The sequence below is a fragment of the Octopus bimaculoides genome, chromosome 1 (genome assembly GCF_001194135.2).
Source record: "Octopus bimaculoides isolate UCB-OBI-ISO-001 chromosome 1, ASM119413v2, whole genome shotgun sequence".
NCBI classification, from domain to species: Eukaryota; Metazoa; Mollusca; class Cephalopoda; order Octopoda; family Octopodidae; genus Octopus; species Octopus bimaculoides.
The window spans coordinates 117,872,679-117,885,171 of record NC_068981.1 but is presented as its reverse complement, the minus strand read 5'-3'; the positions used below and the strand labels follow the sequence as shown (position 1 = coordinate 117,885,171).

The following is a 12,493-nucleotide window of genomic DNA, read 5'->3' as shown; positions in this document are numbered from 1 at the left end:
TATATATATAAATTTTATATATATATATATATATATATATATACATTTCTTTTATTTGTTTCAGTCATTTGACTACGGCCATGCTGGAGCGTCACCTTTAGTCGAACAAATCGCCCCTAGGACTTACTCTTATAAGCCTAGTACTTATTCTACCAGGGTCTATCGAGATGCAGACACACAAGCATCGGTTGTCAAGCAATGACGGGGTGGGGGGACCGACACAGTCACACAAACATATACACACCTCCACACACCCACACACACACGCACATAATTGTTTCCATAATAGTTACCCTTTTTTTCTTTTTTTCCTCCTTTTCTACTTTCGTTAATGTATCTTATAGCCAAATTTTTGTACTATCGGCTATTAATTTCAAATGAGAGTTTATCAAGAGGAAGTTTATCAAGTTATTAACTTTTCCAGCACCACTCCCACCGGCTTGGATACAGAGTAGTGCTAGTGGAGGACGAGGAGAAGATAACTCATGTCAGCAACTGAACTCACAACACAATAATGTAAATATGTTGCAAAGAATGAAAGCATGGATATTCGTCCTAACAATGCTTTATTCTTTAGTGATACGTCTTTATCATGACAGGTTGACTGATTTACTTTCAGTTTGACTGTTTTGAAATAGGCCTGTGTTTTTTGAAGCTTGTTTTGGATTATATATCTTATGTTGAAGTACGATGCGTAGCGGGGTCTCCCCCCTTTATATTTCTACTTACTTTTTTCTTCAAGTATTATAGTTATATTTGTGGTTTTACCAATAGATATTAAATGTAAGATTGGAAGCGAAATATGATGTTCCCAGGTTTATATCAGAACACAGTATTAGGATTTCTGCAGATTTTACTTTTCCATTTATAAGTTGGCCACCCTGCATTCTGAATCAGTATTCTTGACCCCAAGAATTTGTAAGCAGCAAACATAAGAATTGTTAATATTGAATGAAAGAATTGTTAACAGCAAACTGATATAAGTTGTGTTTTCAATTTTATATTTTTATCAATCATTTAATTTATTTTCTTGCTTCCCACTTCATTTTAATGAGCAAAGAAAAAACAAAGTTTTACCAGCAAAAATTCCGAAAGGAATGGCTTACGATGCCAGCGTTTACTAAGTGGTTGTGTGAAGAACCTAGTGACCAATCTAAAGCACATTGCAGAAGTAATATGTTGGCAAAATATTCTCTTTTAGTAAGCCACTTTGAAGCAAGGAAACATAAGGCATCAACTCCACAGCAAATGATTCCTCTTACCAACTTTATTAAAACCAAAAATGATAAGACATCTATGCTTGAAGCAAGTTCAGCAATGTTTATTTGTTGCCACTCATCATTTAATAGCTGTGATCACTTAATAGAGTTATGCAAGAATTATATGTCTGATAGTGATATTATATCCAAAGTGAAGTTGCATCGTACAAAATGGGCAAATATTGTGAGAAATGTTCTAGCTCCATATTTTGATGGAGATTTGATTTCTGATATAGGAGATAGAAGATTTAGCCTGTTATTTGATGAATCCAATGATGTATTGATAAACAAGTTGTTGGGAATTATTATCATATATTATAGTGACACTCGCAAAAAAGTGGTACATATCTCAGTATGGCATCTTTAGAAACATGTGATGCAGATGGCATTGTAGATGCCTTAAAAATTGAATTAGTGAAAAAGAAATTAGATATAAAAAATTTACTGGTTATAGGAACCGACAATGCTAGAGTAATGATAGGAATCAACAATGGTGTTTTCCAGAAATTAAAAGAAGTTCCATCATTACTTCTATTTAGATGTGTATATCATTCTTTACAGCTGGCAGTATCCCACGCTTGTGCTGAATGCTTGCCCATAAATCTAGAATTTATAATATCCAAAACCTATGAATGTTCCTCTCATTCTTCAACAAGACAAAGTGCCTGCAAACAACTTTATCTTGCCATCAATGATAAAGAGACTTTGAAGATCATGAATTCTTGTACAACTAGGTGGCTGTCAATAGAACCAGCAGTAAATAGAATTTTAAGCCAATGGTTTGAATTGCAAACTCACTTCTAAAGTACAACAGCAAAAGAAAAATGCTTTACAGCACAAACGTTATATGAAATGTGTTGTGATTCTAGGAATGAACTGTAGCTTTGATTTTTGCATCCAATTTTAAAACATGTTCAGGAAGTGAATAAACTGTTTGAATCAAACACTGTCGATAAAACAAAATTACTTGAAAAGCTTTCAAACTTGATCAAATCTGTTGCTAATAGGATAGTGTTGCCAACATGTAAAATTGGCCCTTTTTAATCTGGATGCTTCTATTGAAAAATTTCTGGATCCTAAATCAAATTTAGGCTACAGGTTCGAGAGAAAGATATCAGAAATGATTATCAAGAAGACTGAAGTCACCGAAGAAAATAATATTCGCAAAAGAGCACAACAATTTTTACTCTGCCTTTATAAAGAGCTCAAGCACCGTTTACCAGAACATATTAATATACTGAGGAATATCAAACGTTTTTCAGTAGAGAATATTTTGCAGCATTTCAAAGAGCCAATTTTACCTGTCTTAGAAGCAATGCATTTAAATAAAGAAAAAATTGCTTCAATTGAAATTCAGTTTAATAGCATTCATTTAGTTAAACGGACAAATACGTCTAATACTAAGGCATTCTGTCTGGAAGTCTTGGAATATAAAGATGCTACTGGTGGAAATCCTTTTAGAGATGTTGCAAAATTTGAACGGTTGTTCCGTAGTATGGGTGTAATCAAATCAAAATGCATCTTCTTATGCTTAGATCATACTGTCTATAAAATATGGCCTGAAAAGATATGGCAAATGTTGCAAAAACTTCGATATTCCAAAACGCATAATTAACAAGATTGGGACCTTGAATGTATACAGAGGTCAAGACCTATATACTGCAGCTAAAAGTGATCAAATCAGTGAAATTCAAGAAATTATTTCTCAATGCTGAATATTATTAAAGAAAGTAAATAAAAATGTAAATAAAAATTAAGATTTTGGTAAAATTAATCTTTAGCAATTTTTTTGTCATGCTTAGCGTTTTTTTAGCATTATTTTGGTATTTTTACTATTGAAATTTAGCATAAAATTCTGATTTTAAGTTGGCAACACTGCAACATACATATCAATTATTTCTACTTTGTAGTCTCAGTTTAAACTTACCATTTAATACCAAACCCTAGATACATGCAGCGGAGAGAAATGGAATTTTGAAACAGCAACTATAACATTGATGTATAGACAAAAAAAAAATGATAAATGAGAGAAGAGGAGATACGAAAAAAAACATGATAAATATAGAAAAGAGAAAAATTATTCTGTAACTCTTTTATTGAATATCGGATATAATATATATATATATATATTTATATATATATATAAAGATTTTAATATTGTTGCTGCGGCCGTCAAACACTTGCTGAAATATGTCTAAGAGCGCAGTGACAATTCATTGATATTACTTGTATAAGAAACTGCAGTTACTTTACACACGTTTTCTTCAACCAACATATTTCTTACCGGCAATAAAGAAAATCAATTTCTTCTAATAAAATCAGGAAAATAGATGAACGAATTTGGCTATGTAAGTGCTGAATATAAAAAAAAAATTGATGGCATATTTTAGTTATTCTCAAAGGACAGACCTAGAGAAAAAGATTTTTGAGAATCTGAAAAACAGTGGCAACAGACTTCTATTTAGGCTACTTAAACGGAGAGAAGTGATTGTTTGGAACATATTATGAGTGGTGTTAGAATATTTACCTACACAATTCATGAAAGACAACCAAAAATAAAAGTTGAGAAAATTAAAAAACAAAATAAATTCTCCTTCTTGCGAACAACTGTGAACGTTGGTCAAGTCTAGATTCCACCCATCAACATATAGACTTAACCTGTTTAATACCACCAGTTACCTTGTTATCTAGTTATGTAATTAGTTAGGTAGATAGGAATGTTCATAGATATATAGATCGATAGATATATAGATCGATAAATACACACACACACATATATATATATATATATATGTATAGAGAGAGAGAGAGAGAGAGAGAGAGATAAGATAGATAGACGGACAAACAGACAGACATGGCAAAACATTTTCTCTCACGCTCGTCAGTCTCGAAAGCTACCAAAAAACAATGTCATGGAAATTGTGTTTTCCCTCGTTACTAAACGATAAAAACACTCGCTCAGATTGTTCTTTTCTTCCATACCAATATCTCATCTCTTGTCTCCATTCCGTCCCTCTGTCTTAGATTTATTTCAGGCTTTCCAAGGTAACTAATATCTTAAGAAACCGCTCTCCCCAAAACTGACCTCTAGATTTTATCAATAATTATTGCAGTGACTTTGAGTCTTCATATGCCTCTATTTTTTATGCTCTCTCTCGACACCACCTTAATCTGCCTAGTTCATCATAAGCTATTTGTCTCGATCTGTATTTGCAACAGAAATCATTAACCTAGGTGACTACCATAGACTACATCTGCTATGGCTGAATCGCTGGTCACTCTTTACTGTCTACACAAGTTTTTACCCTAGTCTTCTTAAAAGAAAGCCCTTTAAACAAGTCGCTTGCACTTTGCAATAATTGTCGGGCTAGATGTTCTTAACTAAAATGTTAATGAAGCATATGTTCAGGTTTCGATATCCTCCGAAGCATACATTAATATAATAAAAGCAATAATAGCCATCATCAACTTCTACTCTGTTATAATATTAAGTATAAATGAACATCCAAGTCCGAATAAACCAAACAAGTGGTCAGTAACTGAATTTTTAAACATATACACCTGTATATACACATCGTATATGGATTATATTGGTTGCAAAAATTTCAGGAGAAATAATTATCAGTATAATCCTCTCTTCAAATCAATTAAAAGTTCTTGTTTTTTTTTTTCAGATCCCCCATGACAGATAAAATGCTCACAAAAGAAATGAAAAGTCATCCAGGAAACAGTGCTATATGTAAGGAACCATATGGTTTAGAAATTGCCAAACTTCTAAATGTCACAAGATCACAAAGTTCGCATGGAATTGGAAGGCTCCTGCGGAAATGGTTCAACTCTATCAAAGAAGAAAAGTACTTAAAATTTTCAGATGTCATAAACGACACCATAATTCATTCAGCGGATTCTAAGCATTATTGATAATGATACTGGAAAATCAATAAAGCCATATCCAAATAACTTCAGGCGTCCAAGTTGTCTATCATAACTGTGGTGTACGAGGACATTCGATACAAGTAGTAGTCAATCCATGTCAGCAAAACACAGAAAAACTGCTCGATCGTTGACAAGCAGTTACTTATCAAGATTAAAGCTCCCCACTAACATGACATATTCTGGTTCTTCCCTGATGAGAAAAACTTCAACCAAGACCAAAAATCTAACCGGAAAATTGGCAGATGGTTATGTGTAGATCCTTCTGATGTCCTCAAAGTGATGCAAAGGTTTGCAGCAACTATGATGGTTTTAGGAGTGGCAAGTAACGAAGGATCTGTCATACCATCTCATATTTTTCCACGGGGTTCTAAAATGAATGCTGCTGGATACGTTGAGGCACTGGAGACAGTTGTTAAGCCCTGGATAAATGAAGTACGTAGCGGAAGGCTATGTCTGTTTCAACAAAGCTCTTCACATTCTAACATAGCCGACATAATCCAAGAATGGATGTCAGACAATCTATAACACTATGTAACACCAAACTTGTGGGCTCTAAACTAGAAAGATTTCCATACATTACTATGCGTAGAGCGTTGTTGAAAGGAAGTCTCATCGACATCCTCACTGAGGGCCGCCATTGTCTAAGTGATGTCAGAAATAAATAAAAAACTTTTAGTGTAGGCCTTTCAACGGTTCCAGCCTCGCATTGAAGTAGTCATCGAAGTTGAAGGTAGATATTTAGAAATAATCTCATAAAAAAACTTATAAGGAAAATGTGAGCAAATTTTTATCAATGTACATTCGGTTTAAAGGGCCAAAAGTGTCCTCAAAAATCTATCACACTCTCTATATGTACAGCAGTAAAAATATCAATAAATATTATACATTCATTTATCAACGAATATACCTGTCATTAGGCTTGCATAACACATGCAAATTGTCTCATCCTATCACCGATTAATCATATAATTCCTAACCTCTGTCATTACCATTCTTTGAGCTGAAGTTCCCAACGAAGTGCTCTTTCACAGTAAACATTAAATCCTTGAATGTTCCATCACCTATAACTAACAACAAGCGAAGACTATTGTCACAAAATGTTCTAGGCTTCGGCTATCCCTTCGTATCATTTGAATAAGAAATATTAACACACTTGCTTACTGCTCTAACAACGTAAATGTTATACAATACGAAACTCTATTTTAAAATTTTATCAGTGGCATTTCAAGTCACGTATTTAACCAGACATGAATAAATAATAAACTGTCATTCTAAATACAAGTATATACACACAAAAAGAAAAACCTAGTCATATATATGGATATACATAAACTCCACATTCATACATATACACACATAATTAAAAAAATATAATAATGTCGATTAGAACACGAAGAAAGCAGTGACGCCCAGCGTCAGAAAACAGTATTGCAAATAGTTCGGAAAATATGTTTGATGTCGAGGTGAATAATAGAAGTCAAACATTTCGGGGACAGACTTTCGTCGGGGAGAAAAGAAATGTCAATTGATTTTTGAAAGATAAATAAATCAGGATTAGAGTCGGAGGGAGAGAGGGGGGAAGGAGGAGGTAAGGGGAGGACGAAGTATTAGGCGCATTAGGGGAGGGAAGAGATAACACTCTTAGTGAGGAGAGCGGTAGAGTGTAACGATATCAAGGTGATATAATAAATGCACACACACATCTATCTATCTATCTATCTATCTATCTATCTATCTATATCACACACACACACACGAGAGGGTATCAAAACGTTTCCGGACTAGTTATGTAGCGCGCCAACAGATGTCAGCACAGGGTTGCGTGCGCAGTGAGGGCTAGCAGTGATCTTTATGAGACAGTGTGCCGAGTGACATTGCTGTGTTTACTTCTCAAGTTGTACAATTTGTGTTTTTGTGATCATGTGTATGCTGTAATCTGTGATTTTTATCATGGATAAAAAAAGGGAGCCAACGTGAAATTTGGTGTTGAAATTGGGAAGTGTACTACAGAGACATTGACTCATACTTCGGTAAGATTACAGAAACATGGCAAAGGGTGGTAAGCAATGTTTCGAGTGGCACAGGCGCTTCAAAAGAGGAAGAACATCCTCGGGAGACGATGAGCGATCTGGAAAACCTGCCACGAGCGTCTTCCGCCGGGAATGTGGTACTTTACTCTTTTACACATTTCAGTCATTTGACTGCGGCCATGCTGGATCACTACCTTTAGTCGAACAAATCGAACCCAGGACTTATTATTTGCAAGCCTAGTGTTTATTCTATCGGGGTCTTTTGCCAAAACGCTGAGTTAGGGGGCGTAAATACACTAACATCGGTTGTCAAATGTTGGTGGGGGACAAACACAGACACAAAGAAACACACACATAAATACACACAAACACACACACACACATATATATACACGACGGACTTCTTTTAGTTTCCGTCTACCAAATCCTCTCAGAAGGCTTTGGTCGGCCCGAGGCTATAGTAGATGACACTTGCCCAAGGTGCGAAGCAGTGGGACTGAGCCCGGAACCATGTGGTGGGGAAACAAGCTTTTTACCACACAGCCACGACCAAACTGTCAATCGAAACTTCAACTGTGATGCTTTGAAGCGTTTGTCTGTGTGTGTGTGTGGGGGGGGGGCATTCGGCGAAAGTGATTGCGTATGTGAAGCGCGAAGTATTGGATTCTTCACGACGATAATGGACCCTGTCACCGAATTCTCCTCACTCGTGAATTTTTCGCAATAAACAACATGGTATCGCTCCCGCACCGTCACCATTCACCAGATTTAGCACCTGACGGCTTCCATCTCTTCCCCAAGATGATAAATGCATCTCAAAGTCATTGTTTTAACACCGTTAACGAGATTCCAGAGCGAATCGCAGAGTGTCCTCGACTCGCTTACGGTAAAGGCTTCCAGGCCAGATTCGAAAAGTGGCAAGAACTCTGGGACCGGTGTATTGCTGCGCAAGGTGACTATTTCGAAGGAGATGATGTTAAAACTTAGGTAAATAAGTTATTTCTTATTAAACATAACTAGCCCGGGAACCTTTTGATACTACTTCGTTTAACACAAACGATAGGACGGAAAATGGTATGCACGGAAATCTTTATTGCTCACAATCATTGTTCGTCATATCCTGCATCAATATATTATGTTATTTGCATTCGTTTGTATGTAAAAACGTCCTTAAATTCATAATTACGGTTTCTAGTATCTATCCAGCATCGTTTTCCCAAACTCACAAACTTCACCACAACCAGAATCTGAATTTAAGCACACAACAGCGTTTGCTACCGTTTCTAAATGACAACAACCTTTAAGTCCAGATCGGTGAATGAAGAAAGTTACGTAAGATTCATTCTTAACTAACAAAATTGGGCGCATTCCTGTTCCTTACCGTGTTTTGTTAGCATGTTTTGGAAATAGATATCTCTGTTTGTGCCTCTCTTACTTTTTCTTGTACCCTTGTATGTTATGCACAAGTTTCTAAAATTTAACTTTCACTTAAATTCCATTCTAATACATATAAAATTTGCACGAGCAATGAAATATAAATGTGTTGAAAGGTGATTATGAAAATTAAGGAAACATACTAATGTAAAATACTTTAAACAGATTTAATACTTCATGATTCCCATAGAAGTGTAACAAACATGAAACAAGAGAAAGAGAAAATAGGAAACTGTTATGTTACGAGAATTATACGAAAATAACACGCATTTATATGTACCTATGTGTACTTATATATACGCATTTACATATATCTGTTCGCACACACATACATATCATCATATATTTATGATAGTAAATGAAAGGAAAAAGACAGTGATGAAAGAACAAAGGACAAACCAGATGTTAAATTACCCCCTTTTGAACAGTTTTGTAGCAGACAATCAATGAAATTTCGGCACTAAAAAGAAGGTATGCACCTTTCAGTATGTGCCAATGTTGATTAAGAAAATCATTTGCATAAAAGACAGATCAATTACAATAATTACAATAATGTCTTAATACAAAATATATAGCGTTTTACGATTAGGATGAAGAATGTGGTCTGACAACTTAATATAATGGTGTTTATGTTTACGATTTAGAATGAAGCAAAGGGATATAGAGATAATAATGCAAAGGTAAATAGAAATTTAGACTTTCGTGAAAACCAGTTAAAAGAGAGTGGAGGAGATGGGGAGGAATGAAGTGTATGGCGTTCATGAGTTCATGGTAAAGAAGGTCGGTGGTTGCATGTTGGTCAGAGTAGGGACACTAAAGAATGTGAGAGAACGGGTGCAGAGATGATAACGGAAAGATCGAAGGAGTGACGTAACAGAGAGTGAGAGAAAGATGGAGAGAGAAGAAAATGAAGTAAGTCCTAGTGGAAGAAGCAAACCTATGATAAATTTTAAAATTAAATTTGACAGTATTGCAAAGTGTTAGTTACAATAAGGATACTTGCACCCAGTGTAAGTAAATTACCGATTGAATATTTTACAATGTTCCCCTTTACAGCAACATATTAACAAAGATTGAGCAAGAAACTAGAATACAAGAAGAACTTTAAAAGAAGAAGCAGAAAGAGTAAAGAAGAACTAGTTTAATTCACATTTATATATAAATGTAGCCACAATTATAACCAGAAAATCCCTATACAAAATACAGCAACATTTCCCACATACGTACAAATTAAACTTTTCAACTGTAAAAACTTTAAGGTCAGCTAGTCTTGCCTATATATTGCACTGCTTCTTTCACATCACATCATAATACATACATCTAAACAGAAACCAGAAACATCTCAACTCGCTCCTCACAGAAACTCTATATCAGTAGTATATCGTCACTCCAATATTTTCTGCCGGTATCGGAAGGAATTATACATGACACACTGAAAGCACATGGCATACCTGATACTAGATACAACTTACACTCGTTTAGGTTGAGGGATATGAGAAATGCACCACTTCGTAATATTTAGTTTAGAAACTTGGAGACCACGTCCGAAAATCCTGGAACATCATGGACAAAGAGTCTCCATAGATACAAAACTGCACGTTCTGCCGACCGACATATTCTAAGACCTTAAAAGTAAATGTGATCACTGAAGGCAGTTCTTCCGAAACGATCTGACCCACCCGACCGACTAAATAAAGTGTTGCAGAGTAGTTATTCCCCCCCCCCCCAAAAAAAAAACATATTAAATTTGAGTATTTTCATTAAAAGATAACTGCTGAAGTCGTCTATAGAAATTTCATTAGCTGAACGTTCTCTACCAATGTGACTCGACCGAAGCAGAATCGTTTCAATACATTTTTTTCTTTATACTGTAATTTCTTCATAATTTCCTATTCCAGAGAATGTGCACGAATGTTTTAATAGCAACGAAGTGTATCATACAATATGCCCTACTAAGTATAAACTCTGGGTCATATATTGAGTTAGTTTTCTTTCGTTTGTAACCAAAGTTGTACATATATACACGCACACCTACCTATAGATAGATACATACATGCATACATACATATATATGGGTACATATATTCATGCATATGCAGACATATATATATATATATATATATATATATATACTTATGTGTGTGTATGTGAGAGTTTGTATTTAGGTAGATACATGTATACAATATATATATGCATGCATCTCGATCATATAGTTATGAGGCATATTGAGATGCATAAACATTAAAGCGAATGCAAAGATATTCTTTTAAAATGGTAGGAAACACTTCATATGCACGACTTCGGTTTTTTTATGAAACTTCATTTTAAATTCAGTGATCATTATTTAGTAGCTTATCTCAAATTCTATCGTATTTGAATAGATACACGTACGCAAAAATATCTACCTACTGAAGCACTGTTATACACATTAATATAATAAAAGATATTTCATATATATATGTGACCGGACACGGTGCTCGCATTTAATTTTGTTGTTGTTGAGACAGAATATGTCGGTTTAAAAACAACCTTATTAGAAAACTAATAATGTCCCCAAGAGATATTTTGATAAACTTTTTGCGTCACTCTTAATGTACAGAGAAGTTATGTTCACATCCTCACCTTCAGGTATTTTATGCGCTTTTTAAGTACTTCTCACTACATGCTTAGTGATTTTTAGGAAGTTTACGTAGGGAAAAACAAATCCCAAATTTCCTGTATCAATGGCTGCTTCTTTCATATTGGAGGGAATGTTGGTATATATCGATGCAGACTTATACGTAGGGCAAATATTCAATTTGATGCTTTAAGAAATGAAATATTTCACATTTTCTTTTTAAAGATTGTACTTAAGATATCATTTTCACACTTGTAACTTAAATTAAATTCATTGTGCTTTATGAGTAGCGAACCGCAAATTCGGCGATCACGTCGTTTACTCCGCTCCGTTCTTGAATTATGTCTCAATTACCTCTCATAAATATTTCCATGATTCTTTTCACTGAAGCCAATCGATATTCTCAATACTGTTCCAAAATTAAGTGAAACAATTGCCTTTGCCAAGCATCACACACCACAACACACACACACGCACACACACACACACACACACACACACACACACACACACACACACACACACACACACACACACACACACACACACACACACACCACAACACACACATGCACCTACACACAGACAACACGTACACACGTTTAAACTCACAGAGACACACGCACACATATACTATCACACTTAAAAGATCTTTCAAAAGCAGTTGATAGATTGTAATTTCTGCTCCTAGGTAAGATGACAACTGAGTAAAAATACTATAAGTCACACAATGACTAAATTTTTTGGACCTGTCATCAATTTCAACCATTCCAGAAAAATAACTCTCTCCTTCCTTTATTTCTTCCAGTTTTTGTCTCTTTTATTCCCTCTCTATAGCCAAGCCTCCAAAAATTCACCACACGTTTTTCTGCACACATACACACGCATATACACACACGTAAACAAACATGTACGCACAAATATATAGATTCAAAATAACAAGGAACATCTCAACTACTCCCAAAATACATTCTTCCGAAGACCAAGTAAACAATTTCAACTAATCCACTTTATATTTAAAATGGACGTGTTCTAGGACAAATATAATTCATGGTCAAGCCCTCACAGGAACAAAACCAGAATTTTTTTTTCATTCAAGTTCTTACCTTTATATATATATATATATATATATATATATATATATAAAGTAAGGAATGGAATAGATAGGATCTGGGCTACATATATTTCATAGCGAGCGGAACCGCAGAAGTGGAAAA

The 12,493-nt window shown here is 34.9% G+C and overlaps 1 long non-coding RNA gene across 1 annotated transcript in view; it reads left to right on the top strand.

The window, feature by feature from the left end:
• LOC128248397 (uncharacterized) overlaps nucleotides 1-5,364 on the top strand; it is a 123,542-nt gene extending 118,178 nt beyond the window's left edge. The window contains exon 3 of the long non-coding RNA XR_008264645.1: nucleotides 4,934-5,364. This is a non-coding gene — a long non-coding RNA (uncharacterized LOC128248397). The remainder of the gene's footprint in view (nucleotides 1-4,933) is intronic.
• Nucleotides 5,365-12,493: the final 7,129 nt, after the last annotated feature.